The 14492-nt window shown below is 47.1% G+C and overlaps 1 protein-coding gene across 1 annotated transcript in view; it reads right to left on the minus strand.

Annotated features, from left to right (window-relative positions):
- LOC119160993 (reelin domain-containing protein 1) overlaps window positions 1–14492 on the minus strand; it is a 92819-nt gene that overhangs the window by 64172 nt on the left and 14155 nt on the right. The gene's annotated exons all lie outside the window — the stretch shown is intronic.

Genomic DNA, 14492 nt, shown 5'->3' on the forward strand with positions numbered 1-14492 from the left:
AGATTATTGATGTGTGGGGTTCATCATCCCAAATTCACCATATGTATATGAGAGACGCCGTAGTGGAGGACTCAAGAAATTTTTACTACCTAGGATTCATCAACGTGACCGAAATCTGAGCACACGGGGCTACAGCACTTTGCCTCCATCGATCGAAAATGCAGCCGCTCTTGCTGCGATTCAATTCCGCGACCTGCGAGCCAGCGGTGGAGTACTTTAATCACTATATAGGCCACTGTGGCGGGGTTTTTCCTTGAAAAGAATGCCAGAGCAGTTTTTTTTTTCAACGGTGGGGGGGGGGGGGGGGGGGATAAAACCATACTTTACACAGGTTCGTGCGTGCATTAGTATGCCAGCTTGTGTACGTACGCCAGCGAAATTTGAAAATTTGCGAAAAAAATTGAAACGAGCCCCCCCCTCCTCTTCCTCTGGCTAGGGCCCTGCCCGAAAGTTTCTACATGAATTATGCTTGAAGCAGTATATTTGGTAACTCAAACATGAGGCTCCCTGGAAATCCAAGGGCTGTACCAGAAATGCACTGCAATCGATCTTGCGTATTCTGTTTACGTCTTCCTGAGCACTGCAACCATACTTTGAAGTGGCTCGTAAGATATCAGAAATTTGAGCTTTTCGGGCAAGCCACCCTTAAGTTCAGTAATGATTTTGACAATACCTTGGATGAAAGAAAAATGAAGGAGGAAAAAAGTGAAGAGACTAGAGGTTGCTACAAAAAAAAATGTGGCTAAAGGCTGCTGGAATACTACAGCGACATACTGGAACCCTTTACGAGGATGTCGCTGGCATACGCTACCCGCAATCGCATTTTAATCACCGTTTCAGGTACGTGTCAAGGAAACTGAGCTATAAATATACTCCGCGCGTTGTAACGGTGACGCCTCTCTGAGTGGCCGCAATATTCGTGCAGCCTTTGGCATTTCAGTCATTTCACACCGCTTTTATTGCCCTTCTTGGGATAAGCGCACATGACATGCACTGGAGGAACGGTGTATGTGAACACAAAAGTTGTATCTCTATTTAGCAGAATGCATGTGGCGTTGGACGAGTTGGTGCTTGTAGCATAAAAACAACAAAAAAGAAAGAAAGAAAACCGGATATTGGCACCCTATCATCTCTTCTCTCGCTTTTCTTTTTTCCTCGTTCTGAGTTCGTGCTACAAATATATCGTTGTAACTTGATATCAGCAGGCGAATGTGCACAATTTTAAAATGCAAAGAAAAAGACACAGGGCGTAAGAAAGTGTCTATTGAAGGGGGGTGGCTATAATAGCACCTGTTTGATAGCGAGAAATCCGGTATAGTCAAGGGCGTGCGCACGGTATACTGCTTCGGAATCCGCCAAAGGCCAAATACGTACTTTACAGCGTTACTTATTGCAGCCGAATGTCCCAAAAGTCATACTACAAACGTCACTAACTTTGACGGGTTTTCTGAATTTGCTCTCACTGCCTGTTCCATCATCCCCAGCAGCGCTAGAGGCTTTCTGCGACGTAGGCCAGACCAGCGACTCCTCTATTTTTTTGAGTGCCCTGGCGAAGGAGCGGATTTCAATGGGAAGCAGCCGTCCATGGCCTCCGAGATTGCGAGCGCGCGGCAGGGTTCTCTCCGGCCGTCCCAATCACCGCACTCCCCAGCAAAACCAGCGAGTATCGCCTCACCCATCCGGCTACCGCGAGGGGGCGCGTTTAGTGTGGGTTCTCGAGCGGCGGAGACCACAACAGAAAGCAGAGTGCACGGGATTGCAGCGTGCGCATGATTTTTTTTTTTTTTGTAGCGTGTGCGCAAAATCACCGACAAGTCTTCTGACTGCACTGAAAGCAAGTATTTTTTTCTGTTACTGCTTTTATATTGGTCAAATTGTCAAGTAAAAGCTTTGCAAATGCTGAATTTAGGTATTATTTCGTCTGTGACACAGGCATTCTAGCACTCCCCCTTCCTGTAGACGCATATGTGGGTGAAGACTGGGCTAGTTATTGTCGTTGAATCATATTACTCTCCTGTCGTTAGAAATCGTTTTACTATTTTATCGCGTACCGATATTCATCACGTGGTCAACGAAATGCCACTTATACGCTGGATAATTAAGAGCACTGATCGTGCCACATATTAATCCGATAAGTAATTTTGCCGGAATATTGTGAAAGGCCACGATTAGCTGACCTGAATTTACTCCACAGGTTATACACAGTGAAAGAGCTTAAGCTATCATCGTCTCCTTTTTTGCCATCTGTATTTTGATTATGATTTGTGTCTTGTACAATAAAACAATAAAACAAATTTAGAAAATGGAAAAAAATTGAAATTGAGTATAATGGCAATATCAATATCTTGTTCATATACAGTTATCTCTACTGTATTGAAATCAAAGGGTCGCACATGCGGCCGAATGGTGTCTTTCAGAAAACCAAGTTTTTGTCGAGGTAGACTACTGTAGAACAAAAAGGATCGGGCTGTCATTTTTTTCTTTTTCGCCAGTGCCTCCCCCCTTCCTACTATACAGCCCGGGAACTTTGAAGTATACTTTCGAGCACATGCGGATATCTTGCAGGGTCATTCTAATTTGAACTGCTCTAATATGGACGGCGCCAATCTACAGCAAAATTAGAACTCCATTTGACAATATAACGCCCAAGCATTCACTTTGCCTCCTGTACACTCTGACCCGACATTTACAAACGAACACAAAATTACATACAAGCGCAAAACCATTTTTTTTCGCCACATATAAGCTTCGCCAACAGCGCAGCAGCCTTTTCAACCAAAAGAAAAAGCGCCGTGGTGCGGAGAAAAAAGTGGGCCACGCCCACCTCTGGAAACATGCGCTCTCCGTTCCATGCGATTGGGGCCCTCCGCGCGCCCGCAATCTCGGAGGCCATGAGCCGTAGATGCCAGTGCGGCGTTTCGCCGCTAGGCGCCGCAACTAGCGTAGAGATGCCGCCACGTCGTCTTTCGTGCAAACGAATGCCGCGGCTGCATGCGGAGCTGCTATATGGCTCGGTTTTCGGGTGTATTAGCATTGTTTAAGACGTAATGGAAACTTGGAAACGAGAATCGTGAATCACTTGTTCTGGACACCCAGCTCATTTCAAATGCGTGTGTCGTTGGCGACTATTTGATCGAGGCGCTCACGCATCGTCTTAGGCCGATACCAAATAGCTGATGCTAGTAATATACGGAGGATCGTTTTGTCACCGTGGCGTTCGCTTGACTGAGAGTTGCTTTTTTTCACTAACTGAAAGTCGATTTTTGAGAGAGGCTTTTACCAGGAGCTAATATTAAAAGCATGGGTGCCTAATGCTCCCCGATGCTCGCTACTCTCTATAGTGGCGTAGCACATTGTTCGCAAGCCTGGAGTTCATGCACTGAATTGCACAAAGTGCCGCTAGTCTACTTCCAAAGATACATGTGATCATCCGTTCCCTTCGTAAAGCATTACATGTGTTGCCGCCGAGAAAAAAGCAAGTGTCAGACAATGAGGAACTATGGCTGGTAATTTCACCATTTGGGAGCTTAAACAATGATATCGTGAAATAAACAAGAAAAGCTCTATATGCGGCGCGATTTCTGCGATAATTGCCTATGTTTTGAACAGGCGCTGCTAAAGTCTGAAGTCTAATGCCGACTCTCAACTTGAGCCAAGGTGGCAGGCATGAAAAATGCGGCCTCTGGTCAGTTGCTTCAGCTCGTCTGTGTATTTGTGGACGGATTGCTGTAGCGTTAATATTCGGCTGCTCAGCTCTGTTTCTTTCTCCTTCCTTCTGGGCTCTTCGGTAGCGAGCGGAGTAGAGGCCCAATGACTGTGTGGTGCCCATGGGCTCCCATACCCCTTCTGGGCGTAATGTTAGCGTCGCACACAGCAGCGATCGCGAGGTAGCGTTGTTACTCACAGACTCATTTGTTGACTGCTCGGATGCAGCGCACTCCGGTTTAGTTATTCTAATTGCCATGTTGCCAAACGTGACGGATAGTCTTCAGCCGCCGCTACTTATATTCTATAAAATACTCGGGTTGTATTTCACGGCTACATAATAGAGTGTAGCAGGAAGATTTATTAAGAGACCAATTGTTCTGCCTGATTACTGCGAGCACGCTCTCGCCGAACACCAGCGGAAGCTGAAAGTTTATGGAGCTACAACCGTACAGTGCATCAAGGCGACAGCTTTAAATATCTCATCAAAACCGAAAATTGATCGCCGGCGGCGTCCGACGTCTTCTCACGTCGGCGGCGTGAACACAAGTGATGCAAGAAATCATGATTACGTCAGAACGTCATCATATGACGTCACATATCATAAATGTTTGTGACGTATTGGAAGGACACATAACTTGACGGCTTCATTTAACATCTTCACTTGGTTTAAATGGGCCGATTATGAGGGCAGTACATAACCAGCTGAAGGGCAGAAAACTAGCTTTGTCTCCAATACTTGAGGCAGTAAGAAAACCATGGTGGGCGCCGAAATGTCCCGGAGTAAGTAGGAAACATTCAGTGCATTGAATCGGAAGAAAAGGAGGAAAGTTTTTGCCTTTCAGTCGTCTCAAGTGAATCCATAAAGAGGCCAGCGAGTTTTTTTTTTCTTTGTAACTTGTGAAAAATGAAAAACAACAATCTGGTTTTATTTTCGTCAGATATGCAGAGCGGTACACAGCAGTATTATATACTGAGGCATTCAATCAGGTGGCAACAGCTTTAAAGACAAAATAAAACACGAATGCTACAAAACTCTGACGCATGTTTCGAACCGGTAGCACGGCCTGACAGAGCCAGGTGAAACAGCACGCCGCTATGCTCGTGTTACTTTTCATCCCGACTGCATCCGTGAAAGCCGTCAAGAAGCACGACTGCAAATTAACTCGCATGAAATCACGAATTCGCGAGCGCCAGCGTGCCGTAGTCTACTCGGCACAGCGCCAACATGTGGCAGCGGAAAGCGGTGGCGGAGCGCGCGCTCGACGGCCTGAAAAGAGCGTTCGCCCGGGCACTTTAGGCGCTGGCCAGACACAAGGAGACAGAGAGAGAGGCGGAGAGAGCCTTGCGACGAAAGAGTGCCAAGGCCCGCATGCGCGGCCCACTCTCGCAGTAAATGTCTTAGCCCGTGGCGTAACCTGCTCTCCGCCGAATATGCTACGCTGGCAGCTCGTTCGCGCGGCGTTGATTTGCATTGTTTTTCGGCGTTCGTACTTTCCCTGGCTTTCACACAGTTCGGCCAGCGTATATCGTGGCAAGCGCCGAGGGGAGACCGTGCCCTCGATCTCGAGGCTTTTTATCCACCACAGCCCACTCGTGGCACGCGAGGGCCAGTCGGCCGCCGACGAACAACGCACCTTGCTCCATTTTTTTTTTCTTCGTTTCGTCCAAGCTCTTTTTTTTTTCAGTTCGTCGGCGGCAATTAGTGCACGCCGCTTGCAAGCTTATATCCTGTGCGCGCTTTTTGGCTGAACTACACACCTCCTCCTTCGCCCCTACCCTCTCTATCGCTCTCGGCGCGAGAACAAGGAATAGATCGCTAGCCTCTGCTCCGCTTGTCCAATGCGCAGTATTTCGCCTGTTCATGTCTTCGTTTTCTTATCGTGGCCGTGTACGTTTTGAACGGCGTATGTTGCACTTCTCGTGCGGCTACTGGTCGTGCGCGTTGCTGTTCGAGTTTCGCCCAACCATTGTGCTGCACGAGGTGTGCCACTGGTTCGGCCGGCTCGCGCAGGTTGAGAACCACTATCAGCTAATTTAGTGGCACGCGCAGCAATCTGAGTGCACGTGGGAATAGGGTGCACATATTGCGAGCGATGTAGATGACACACATTTTGCGCTAGTTGCGCACGCACCGTATAGCTTGCGGCCTACTCATGCTAATATTATCAACACCAGGGGTTTCATGTCATAAAAGCACCATAACATTGATTGATTGATTGATTGATTGATTGATATGAGGGTTTGACGTCCCAAAACCACCATATGATTATGAGAGACGCAAGCACCATAATATTATGAGACGCTGTAGTTAAGGGCTCTGAAAATTTGAACCATCCGTTTTTTTTTCCTTATTGTGCACTGGTAGCACGCAGTATACTCGAACGGAGCCGCCTTTTCGCCTCCATCAATATGCGACCGCCATGGCGGGGATCAAACCAACGGGTCAGCAGTTGAGCACCATAATCCCTGTTCGACCGAGGTGTACTGTGTACTTGTGCTGAGACCCTCGGTGTATATACATCTTGCAGTTTGTTTACCATTTGTACTTCGAAACAACTTCGCTATACAAAAAATGCTATATCTGTTCATTTCTTCGTCATCTGCTCTCGCTCTTGAGTGTGTGTCTGCTTAGTTGGTTTTACGCTGTCCGACAGTGACGCATAAAAGCGTGAAAAGTGTACATGAAGCACTACCTTCAACGCCTGTGTCCCACTTAATGTAAGTAAAAGAGCCGATGTGTTATGTGTTACTCAACTAGCAAAATGATGACTGATATGTGGGGTCAACGTTCCAAAACCAACATATGAATATGAGAGATGTCGTAGTAGATAGCTCCGGAAACTTCGAACACCTGGGGTTCTTTAACGTGCACCCAAATCTGAGCACACAGGCCTACAACATTTCCGCCTCCATCGTAAATGCAGCCGCCGGAGCTGGGATAAACTAGGAAAATATTTCTGTATCTTCCCTCTCCCCTTTTTAAGCGCATTTTATAACCTATAGCCGATGCCGGTACAGAGGCTGCTGCAGCTGTTCGTTCGCTGCGCTGTGCTTCCTACCAGGTGGCAAAAAATAAGCGCCTTCTTCTTCGTCTAACCTCCACCACTTCAAGCTGTGTGTTCGTAACATAGATGCCACTTTCAACTACTTCTGACGACCAGCAGAATCTGAAGATCACCGTTTAAGTATTAACTGTAAAAAGAAGTCACTTTCTTGTGACTAAAAAGCTTCCTGTTTGAGCCCACGATGCTCCTTCATAAATTCAGAGTTTTACGCGCAAGAGTCTTGTCATAGTGGTGAGGGGTTGCTACGGTAAGAAGCACATATTTACCTACGCAAAATATCCTGCACCGCCTACAGTTCCCCGTAGAACACGATGTATCCTCCCTAATCCAAACTAAAATGTCAAAAACGCTGAAGAGACAGAACACACTGATATTTACTTCAGGAAGCAGCGTTTTTTAACATGGACAGAATCCAGACCGTTCGTTCCACAGTGGTACAGCAGCTATTGCGTCTAACCATGTCCAACCCCTACCTTGATCACTTGTATTTCAAGTGGCCACAATTTGAAACCAAGTCTACGCGAGTGTGCCCTGATGACGCAATCTGCGACCAGCTTTGTATTTTTGAGCGTCGGTGGACTGGTTGCCAATTGAAGCGTGAAAATGGGTGGCTCCCACACGGGAGACACCTGTTGCTGGCCGTTTTGTCGCGGTATAGTACTACCACCAACGCGCGCGCGTTGTGTTTGTGCGTGTGTGCGCGCGCGCGTGTGTGTGCGCGTGCACACGCACACACACACACTGCTCGGGGCGCTTCAGTGCGCGCAGGAAGCCGTCAGTCACGCGTGGACAAATGCGGGCGTCATGGTTGATCAGCCGAAACAAGCAGTCCACTTAACAGTCGATGCCCTCTCTTCCGCCAATGATTCACCCCCGCCGACTGCACGCTCATTCACGCCCCGTCTGCTCCCGCGTTTGGGATATGTAGATCGATTGTATAGTGTCTGTTTTCATTTCCATTCTCACCGGTCCACGCATCGTCGCTGAGAAAAAGAGAAACTTCTCCCACACCGAAGAAACGTGGTTGAAGTTTCAGTGGTATCGCCCACGCGGCCTTGTCTCTTTTAGGGGCGAAGCTCCTCTTAGCCTAACCTTGTCCTGCGTCAGGCGTAAGCGGCAGTATCTCACGAGGCCGCAGCGGTTCGCATGCTCGTCGCCCATACATACATACATACATACATACATACATACATACATACATACATACATACATACATATATACATACATACATACATACATACATACATACATACATACATACATACATACATACATACATACATACATACATACATACATACATACATACATACATACATACATACATACATACATACGTTTCACCCCATTCATCATCTTTCACTCCGTGGACATGCTGTTATTTTTTCTGAAGTGTTACGTTATGTAAGCGTGCCCGACGGCTGTTCTATCAGCGACGAACAGCCTCGATTTCGCATTCATACAAACAGACAGAGAAAGAGAATTTGAGGTTCTGCTTTTTATGTGGAAAAACAGAACATGATTAGGAAAACCGCGTGGCTGGAACAGCAACCACGTGCTCGACCTTAGCACCGCAAAGAAGACCTTTAAGCGAACTTTCGAACAAAAAGCTTCTTAAATTCGGCCCGATTTCGTTAGTGTAATCACCGTGGTCGTTGTTGTTCGTTCAGTAGAATACAGTTAAAAGCAGCAAGTGCCATGGTCGAATGGGCTGCCACTCCTGCGTAGAATTTGTTTATGGATGGCACTTTGCCATTACGCTTCATGCATGCAAAGTATGGCTGTGTACGGGTGAACCTAAAAATCGCTTGATATCGACGTTCCAGTCTTGGCGAGAAGGTGGAGTGCGTTTGTAGGCTGTTCATTGCTTCAAGCAACATTTCACCAAAACAAGTGTACTAATCAGCACCGTTAGTTGTATACACCATTGTCTCAGAGCCAGATTCCCGGATTCTCTGAGTCTCAGAGCCAGATTCTCTTGCGCGACTGAATCCAGCCTTCGATATATTTGAAGACGCGTGCGTGTACAGCCCCTTCCCACGAATTGCAGAGAGATATTAGGATCAACCAGCTGGAGAATGTGAAGAAGTGGTTGGACATGCTACACTATAGTTGAAGTGATTCAGTGTTCTAGTAATTTCAATCCCTGACTGCCATTATTCCCAGCACACGAATGGGCCAGACAGCCCAGAGGAAAAGGTCATCCTTATTCTAGTAATATGCCGCGATACTACTACTTCTTCCTTTCTCTTAGTGAATGTCCTACTTTTTCCCGCTTAATGTTGCAAAAATCGATGGTGTCCTGGCAATTTAAAACAAACGTTCACCGTGATGGTGCAGCGGTTACGGGGCTCGGCTGCTGTCTCCAAAGTCACGGGTTCGACCCCGGCCATGGCGGCTGCATTTAGATGAAGGCGAAATGCATATTGCTCGCCTACCGTTCGATGCGTGCGTGCGTTCACGAGCATCATTGATTGATTGATATGTGGGGTGTAACGTCCAAAAACCACCATATGTTTATGAGAGACGCCTTAGTGAAGGGCTCCGGGAAATTTCGACCACCTGGAGTTATTTAACGTGCACCCAAGTCTGAGCACATGGGCCTACAGCATTTCCGCCACCAGTTTGCGAACATCAGATGGTCGAAATTTCAGGAGGCCTCCACTACGGCGTCTCCCATAATCATATGCTAATTTTTGGGACACTAAACCCGAGCCAATATTATGAATAAATAAATAGAGCTGGAGAGCCATTTATTCCGCTGCGTATTCGCATATGATTTACTCATCCGCGAGCGTAAAATTAAGCTGGCAACCAATGTAAAAAAGCAAGCTTTACTCATACAGTCATACAAAAGAAAGAGTTGCGCCATGAGGTTAACAATTACTTGAAAGGAAAAGAAACAAAGAGAGCAAAAGAAGAACGTTGCTAAGGACTAGTGCCAGTTTCCTCCAACCCACCACTTCTTACTTCCCTTCCCGCTTGATGCAGCGCACCGGATAAAGCCCGCCAACGAGCGCTGTCTTGTTCGCCCTCCCACTTTTCGGAAATTCTAATGACAGTTGGCTTCGCCACTTTCCGAACATGGAACGCTATATAAGTTAACGTATTCCCTGCAACGTTTCCTCGTCATTCTAAAAAGTAGCAGCAATAGTGCGCCAGAGTGCGCACAAGGTATACTGCGCTATCGTCTCCTCTCGCTGAAGACTTTGTCATTTGTGCTCTTTTGTTCAAGCTTTGAGGACAGCAGGCACCAGGGCGGAAGAAACGCGCCTCTTTGATATTGTTATTTTCACGCATGTGCCTTTCGCTTTCTGCCACAATTTTTTCTCCAGTTTTTTTTTTTTCGCTGCTACCTGTTTTCCTTCCGTGCGTAACCACTCGTGCTACCCACGAACCAGTCATTGTAGAAAAAAAAAAAGGCTTTAAAATGAAAGCCTTTCCATCCAGAACCTCTCGACGCCCCAAGCGGGAAAGCGGATCAACAAACGAGCAATGAGGCATGAGGGGGAAAAAAAGCGAGAACAACAGGTGGCGGCGAAGAAGACGAGCGCGGTGGGGTATCAGCTGTAACGACTGCCCCGTCGGAATGGACGCCGCTTACTGGTACGTGAGAGGGAACTAGGTTGATAAAGTAAAGGAAGCGAGATGCGAGACGGGCGCCGAGTGGTTCGCGTCCTAGAAGATGCGCTCCTGGTGTTCCCGCTTCCGGTCATTAAATACGTTACTTGAGACCCTCCTTCCCGCATTTTACCATATGCGCCCGGTCACGTGCGTCGTAGCATTAACAGTTACGTGCCGCGTGTGGATCGAAAATGCACTCTCCGAGTCGCCGTAATGCAAACGTTTCCGGATGCTGTTCTAGTGCCTGTGCTGCTTCCGGTGACCTCAGAATAACAGGGTATAAGTCAGTGCCTGCTCTTCGCTCCACGTCTGGGAATTCCTTTCCGGTGCGTTAAGCACCTTTACCACTCGTCCGAAGAGATTTAGTCACGCAGAAACGTGAGCCGGAAAAAAATTGAGGCTTATAACCCATTTCGCATCGCGTCTATCGGAGTCGTTGTCCCTTATCATGCGATAAGCTTGACGGCATCTACAGATATCACTGTAAAACTTTGAAACAGTGTTTCGAGCGATGTCCGGTATCACCCAATTTCGGAGAATTCCCAGGTCCAGCACTCCCCTAGCTTCGGCTGTCCTTTTGGCCTTGGCGACGAGTTCTCACTGGTATTCCAAGACTGACCTCAAGATTCAATGAAAACGAGCGCTCTCCAACGAGCGTTCCCGGGATCACTGGGGCGAAATCGAGGTTGTGATAAAGCAATTCGATTTTAGTTTGCACGATTCGTTCGAACATCGAAGCACTTGACTCTCGTATTATTTCACTAATGCACTGCGTTCTTCTCTTGCGATATTTTGCAGCGCGATGATAGATCTGATTTATTATTTTTTTTTCTTTTCGCGCAGATAGTTGTTAGATAATTGTTGCAGTTTTCTTCGTTGGCCGGTACATCAATACGTATCTAAGTGGCCATCAAGAATACGAAAAGGAAAATAATAATAATAATAATAAAGGTCCGATTTTATGGCTCGAGACAGTGCGCCGACAGAGTTCATTTTAACTGCGCCGTCATTTTTGTTACTCATTTGGCTGGGATATATTGTATAATATATGCGGGCCCGTAGCCAGGAATTTTTCCGAAAGGGTGGGGGGACTCAGTTGGGTGACAGCCCTGACACCTATTTTCGTCATTTTCTCTTAATAAAACAAAAACACCCCCTTCCATCCAAATACTGGGGGGGGGGGGGAATGCTAGGCCACACAGACCCCCCCCCCCCTTGACACGGGTTGAGTATACGTTTCTGGATTGTCTCACTTCAGAAGCTCTTCTTAAATTTTTGTTATATGCTCTAAACATTAAAGCAGGCTGTATCGCCCGTCACGCTGTGGCATTGTCTCTATTCGGGGACTTCCGCATAGCTATAAGCAATATAGCATTATAATAAGCACGAAAGAAAAAAAAACAGATATCGCCGAGACCTGGTCGACAATCCTTTCAGCTTCACGATTTCGCGATTGCAACTGTCCATACATTTACGCATGCACTTTTTTCTCCGAGGCTACCCCGGTCCATTCCAGTGTGCCCCCCCCCCCCCCCGCTTCTATTGCCTTATCTGTGAACACTCACTTTTTAGTGCTTTCCCCTCTGCATATTTCCCTACTTTTTTTTTTGTCGCGGCGCTTAGCTGCCAACAGCAAGTAGTGGGCAGGTGTATGTATATACATTTATACCACGATTCCGGATTGATTGTATCTCGAGAGAGAGAAAGAGCGAGGTGCATTCGATTCCCGGTCGCCCACCTCTTCTCGTCGATGTAACTGTTCGATACGGTCTACTTAGCACGTTTGTCCGGGTGTACACCCTGTCCACCGGCGACTGCCCCGCTTTTGTCGGTGAAAAAGAAAAGAGCCCGCGCCGAGTCTGAATATCTTTGCCCGGAAAGCCGAGGCATCGAGTGCGCACACATTCTGAGCCTATGCCAAACGGAACTGCACGCTTGCGTAGACAGAGATAGAGGGAGGGAATTGCAGAGAGGCGACGTGTGGGGAATGTAAGAAAAGTCGATCAGAAGTGCACATCTGCTTGGCTACCCGAGCAGTGGTCGCGTATAGCGTCCGTCTTCTATGTGGGACGTACAGGGTTTGATTTCCAGTGCCTATACGGGTACCTGCCAGTTTTCTAATGAAGAGAGAGACACCTCAGCCTGGCGCACGGTGTTGTGGGTATTTGATGTCATCGATGTGGTCATGAGTGGTGCCAGGATTTCTTAGATTGTGGGGTTGGGGTGAAGGCATCTATGACAGGCGAGTTTCCAACTCAGTGCGTGTCTGTGTATGTGTTGTGTTACGTGCTATCTTTCCCTCTCTTTTAATCTCCCACATCCTCTTTCAACTTCTAGGGTAGTAAACCGGTTACACTCAACTGGTTAACCTGCCTGATTTTTTTTTCTCTACCAGGCGGTGAAGGAAGGAGCATATCGCCTAACTTGGGTCAGCAGCTCTGTTAGGAGGGCGGAAGGTGGAGGGGGAGGGTGCGGGAAAGAGTATATATTTGAACATCTTGAGAATGAAACCCTTGAAAAGTGAGAAAAAAAAAAGAAAGTGCGCAAAGTTTTATTTTTTTCCGAAGTGCACTTTCTACTTTCGCAGATCGTATATTTTAGACCTGAGACACAGTACAAGAGGGAGCATTTTTGTATCTTATTTCGTCCTCGGAAATGCCGCTGGCGAGAATTGTCCCCGTCCGCCTCTGTACCCTTCGCTGCTGGGCTGCGCGTTTTGCTTTCCGTTGTCAGCTTGACTAAATATCGTGTCGAATTTCATTGGGGCTAGCGTATTCGCGCGAAGCTCCTCGCAGTAGCTTTCGCAATGAAAAGAAATGTCTTGTGCAATCCAAACTATGGAAATTATCTCTAATGACTAATTTCGTTTTGGTTATTGAAGAATTGACTGGTTGATTGGTTCACTAATTGATCAGCGCAGAATGATGCTTGTCATAGGAGCAGTCCGCGTCGACCAACAATGTGACAACTATCTGATTATCGGAAAAATAAAGAGGGAGAAAGAAAAATATAAACAGGAGAAACATAAGCCGTTAAGGCATAGAATCGAGTAGAATGGTGAGCGGCCTGTATTCGGAAAGACTGTTACTCGGTGATCTTACTTAAGTCATTGAATTATTTCTGCCCACGAAATAAAAGGAGCTCTCGATCTAAGTTCGGCATCACATAAAATAAAGATGTTTACTTCAAAAAAAAAAAAAAGCAGAAACAAGTCGGGCGGAAGTACTTAGTCAGGATTGCGCGTCGTCGTCTCTCGGCGGCAATCTGTGCAGCCTAGCTGTGTATTGCTATTTGGGGAAGGCCTATAGAGATGGCGTTTTATTTTTATTTCTCTCTCTCGCTTTTAAAACAAGGCTTCGCACATAGGTGGGCATGAGGAAATGAACACGATATAATAAAAACGTGACTGAGAGACAGAGATAGATAAAGAAAATTATCAGGTGCAGAAAAGTAGAGAGAATCACACTTTTTGCTGCTGCCCACTCAAAACTTGGTTCTCACTACTGGTACTGGAGAACCTCCGCAAAACCGACACTTCCGGGAAGACAAAAAAGACGGCAGCGGCAGGGACGGTCGCGAGATATTGCACGTCGACTGCGCTAGTTCTGCTCAACCTACAAAGGCCCCAATGCGTGCCGCATGCGGGCGCGCGCATTACTGCGGATAAACGAGAAAGAAAATAAAAATAAAAAAGAAAGGAGAAGACAGGCAGAGTAGGTTCGGAAGAGGCAGATATGGCGTGCGCTTGTGCGGCGTGCTCTTTCGCTGAAGCGAGTCGCTTTCGCTAGTCCATGCATGCGGAGCGTGAAGATTTCGAGTATATGAACAGGGGCGTACGGACGAGCCATGAAAGGGAAATCGTGTCGCCACTGGTTCAGTGCACGTGAGAGCGCTTTGGCAAGGTTGCAGCTGTGAGGATGGCCGCTTCCTTTCATCCGCCTTCCTTGTCGACAAAGGTGGCGCAAAACATTGAGTGTACTCCCACGTTTTTCAGTGTCATTTTCACCTCCCTCATTGCAGCGCAAGCAAACGGGCTCAGTATGACCGACAGCCTAGTCTAGTCTTTAGGTTTAGACTCTCTGAATACGAGACA

The sequence above is a fragment of the Rhipicephalus microplus genome, chromosome X, assembly GCF_043290135.1.
Source record: "Rhipicephalus microplus isolate Deutch F79 chromosome X, USDA_Rmic, whole genome shotgun sequence".
Lineage (NCBI taxonomy): Eukaryota > Metazoa > Arthropoda > Arachnida > Ixodida > Ixodidae > Rhipicephalus > Rhipicephalus microplus.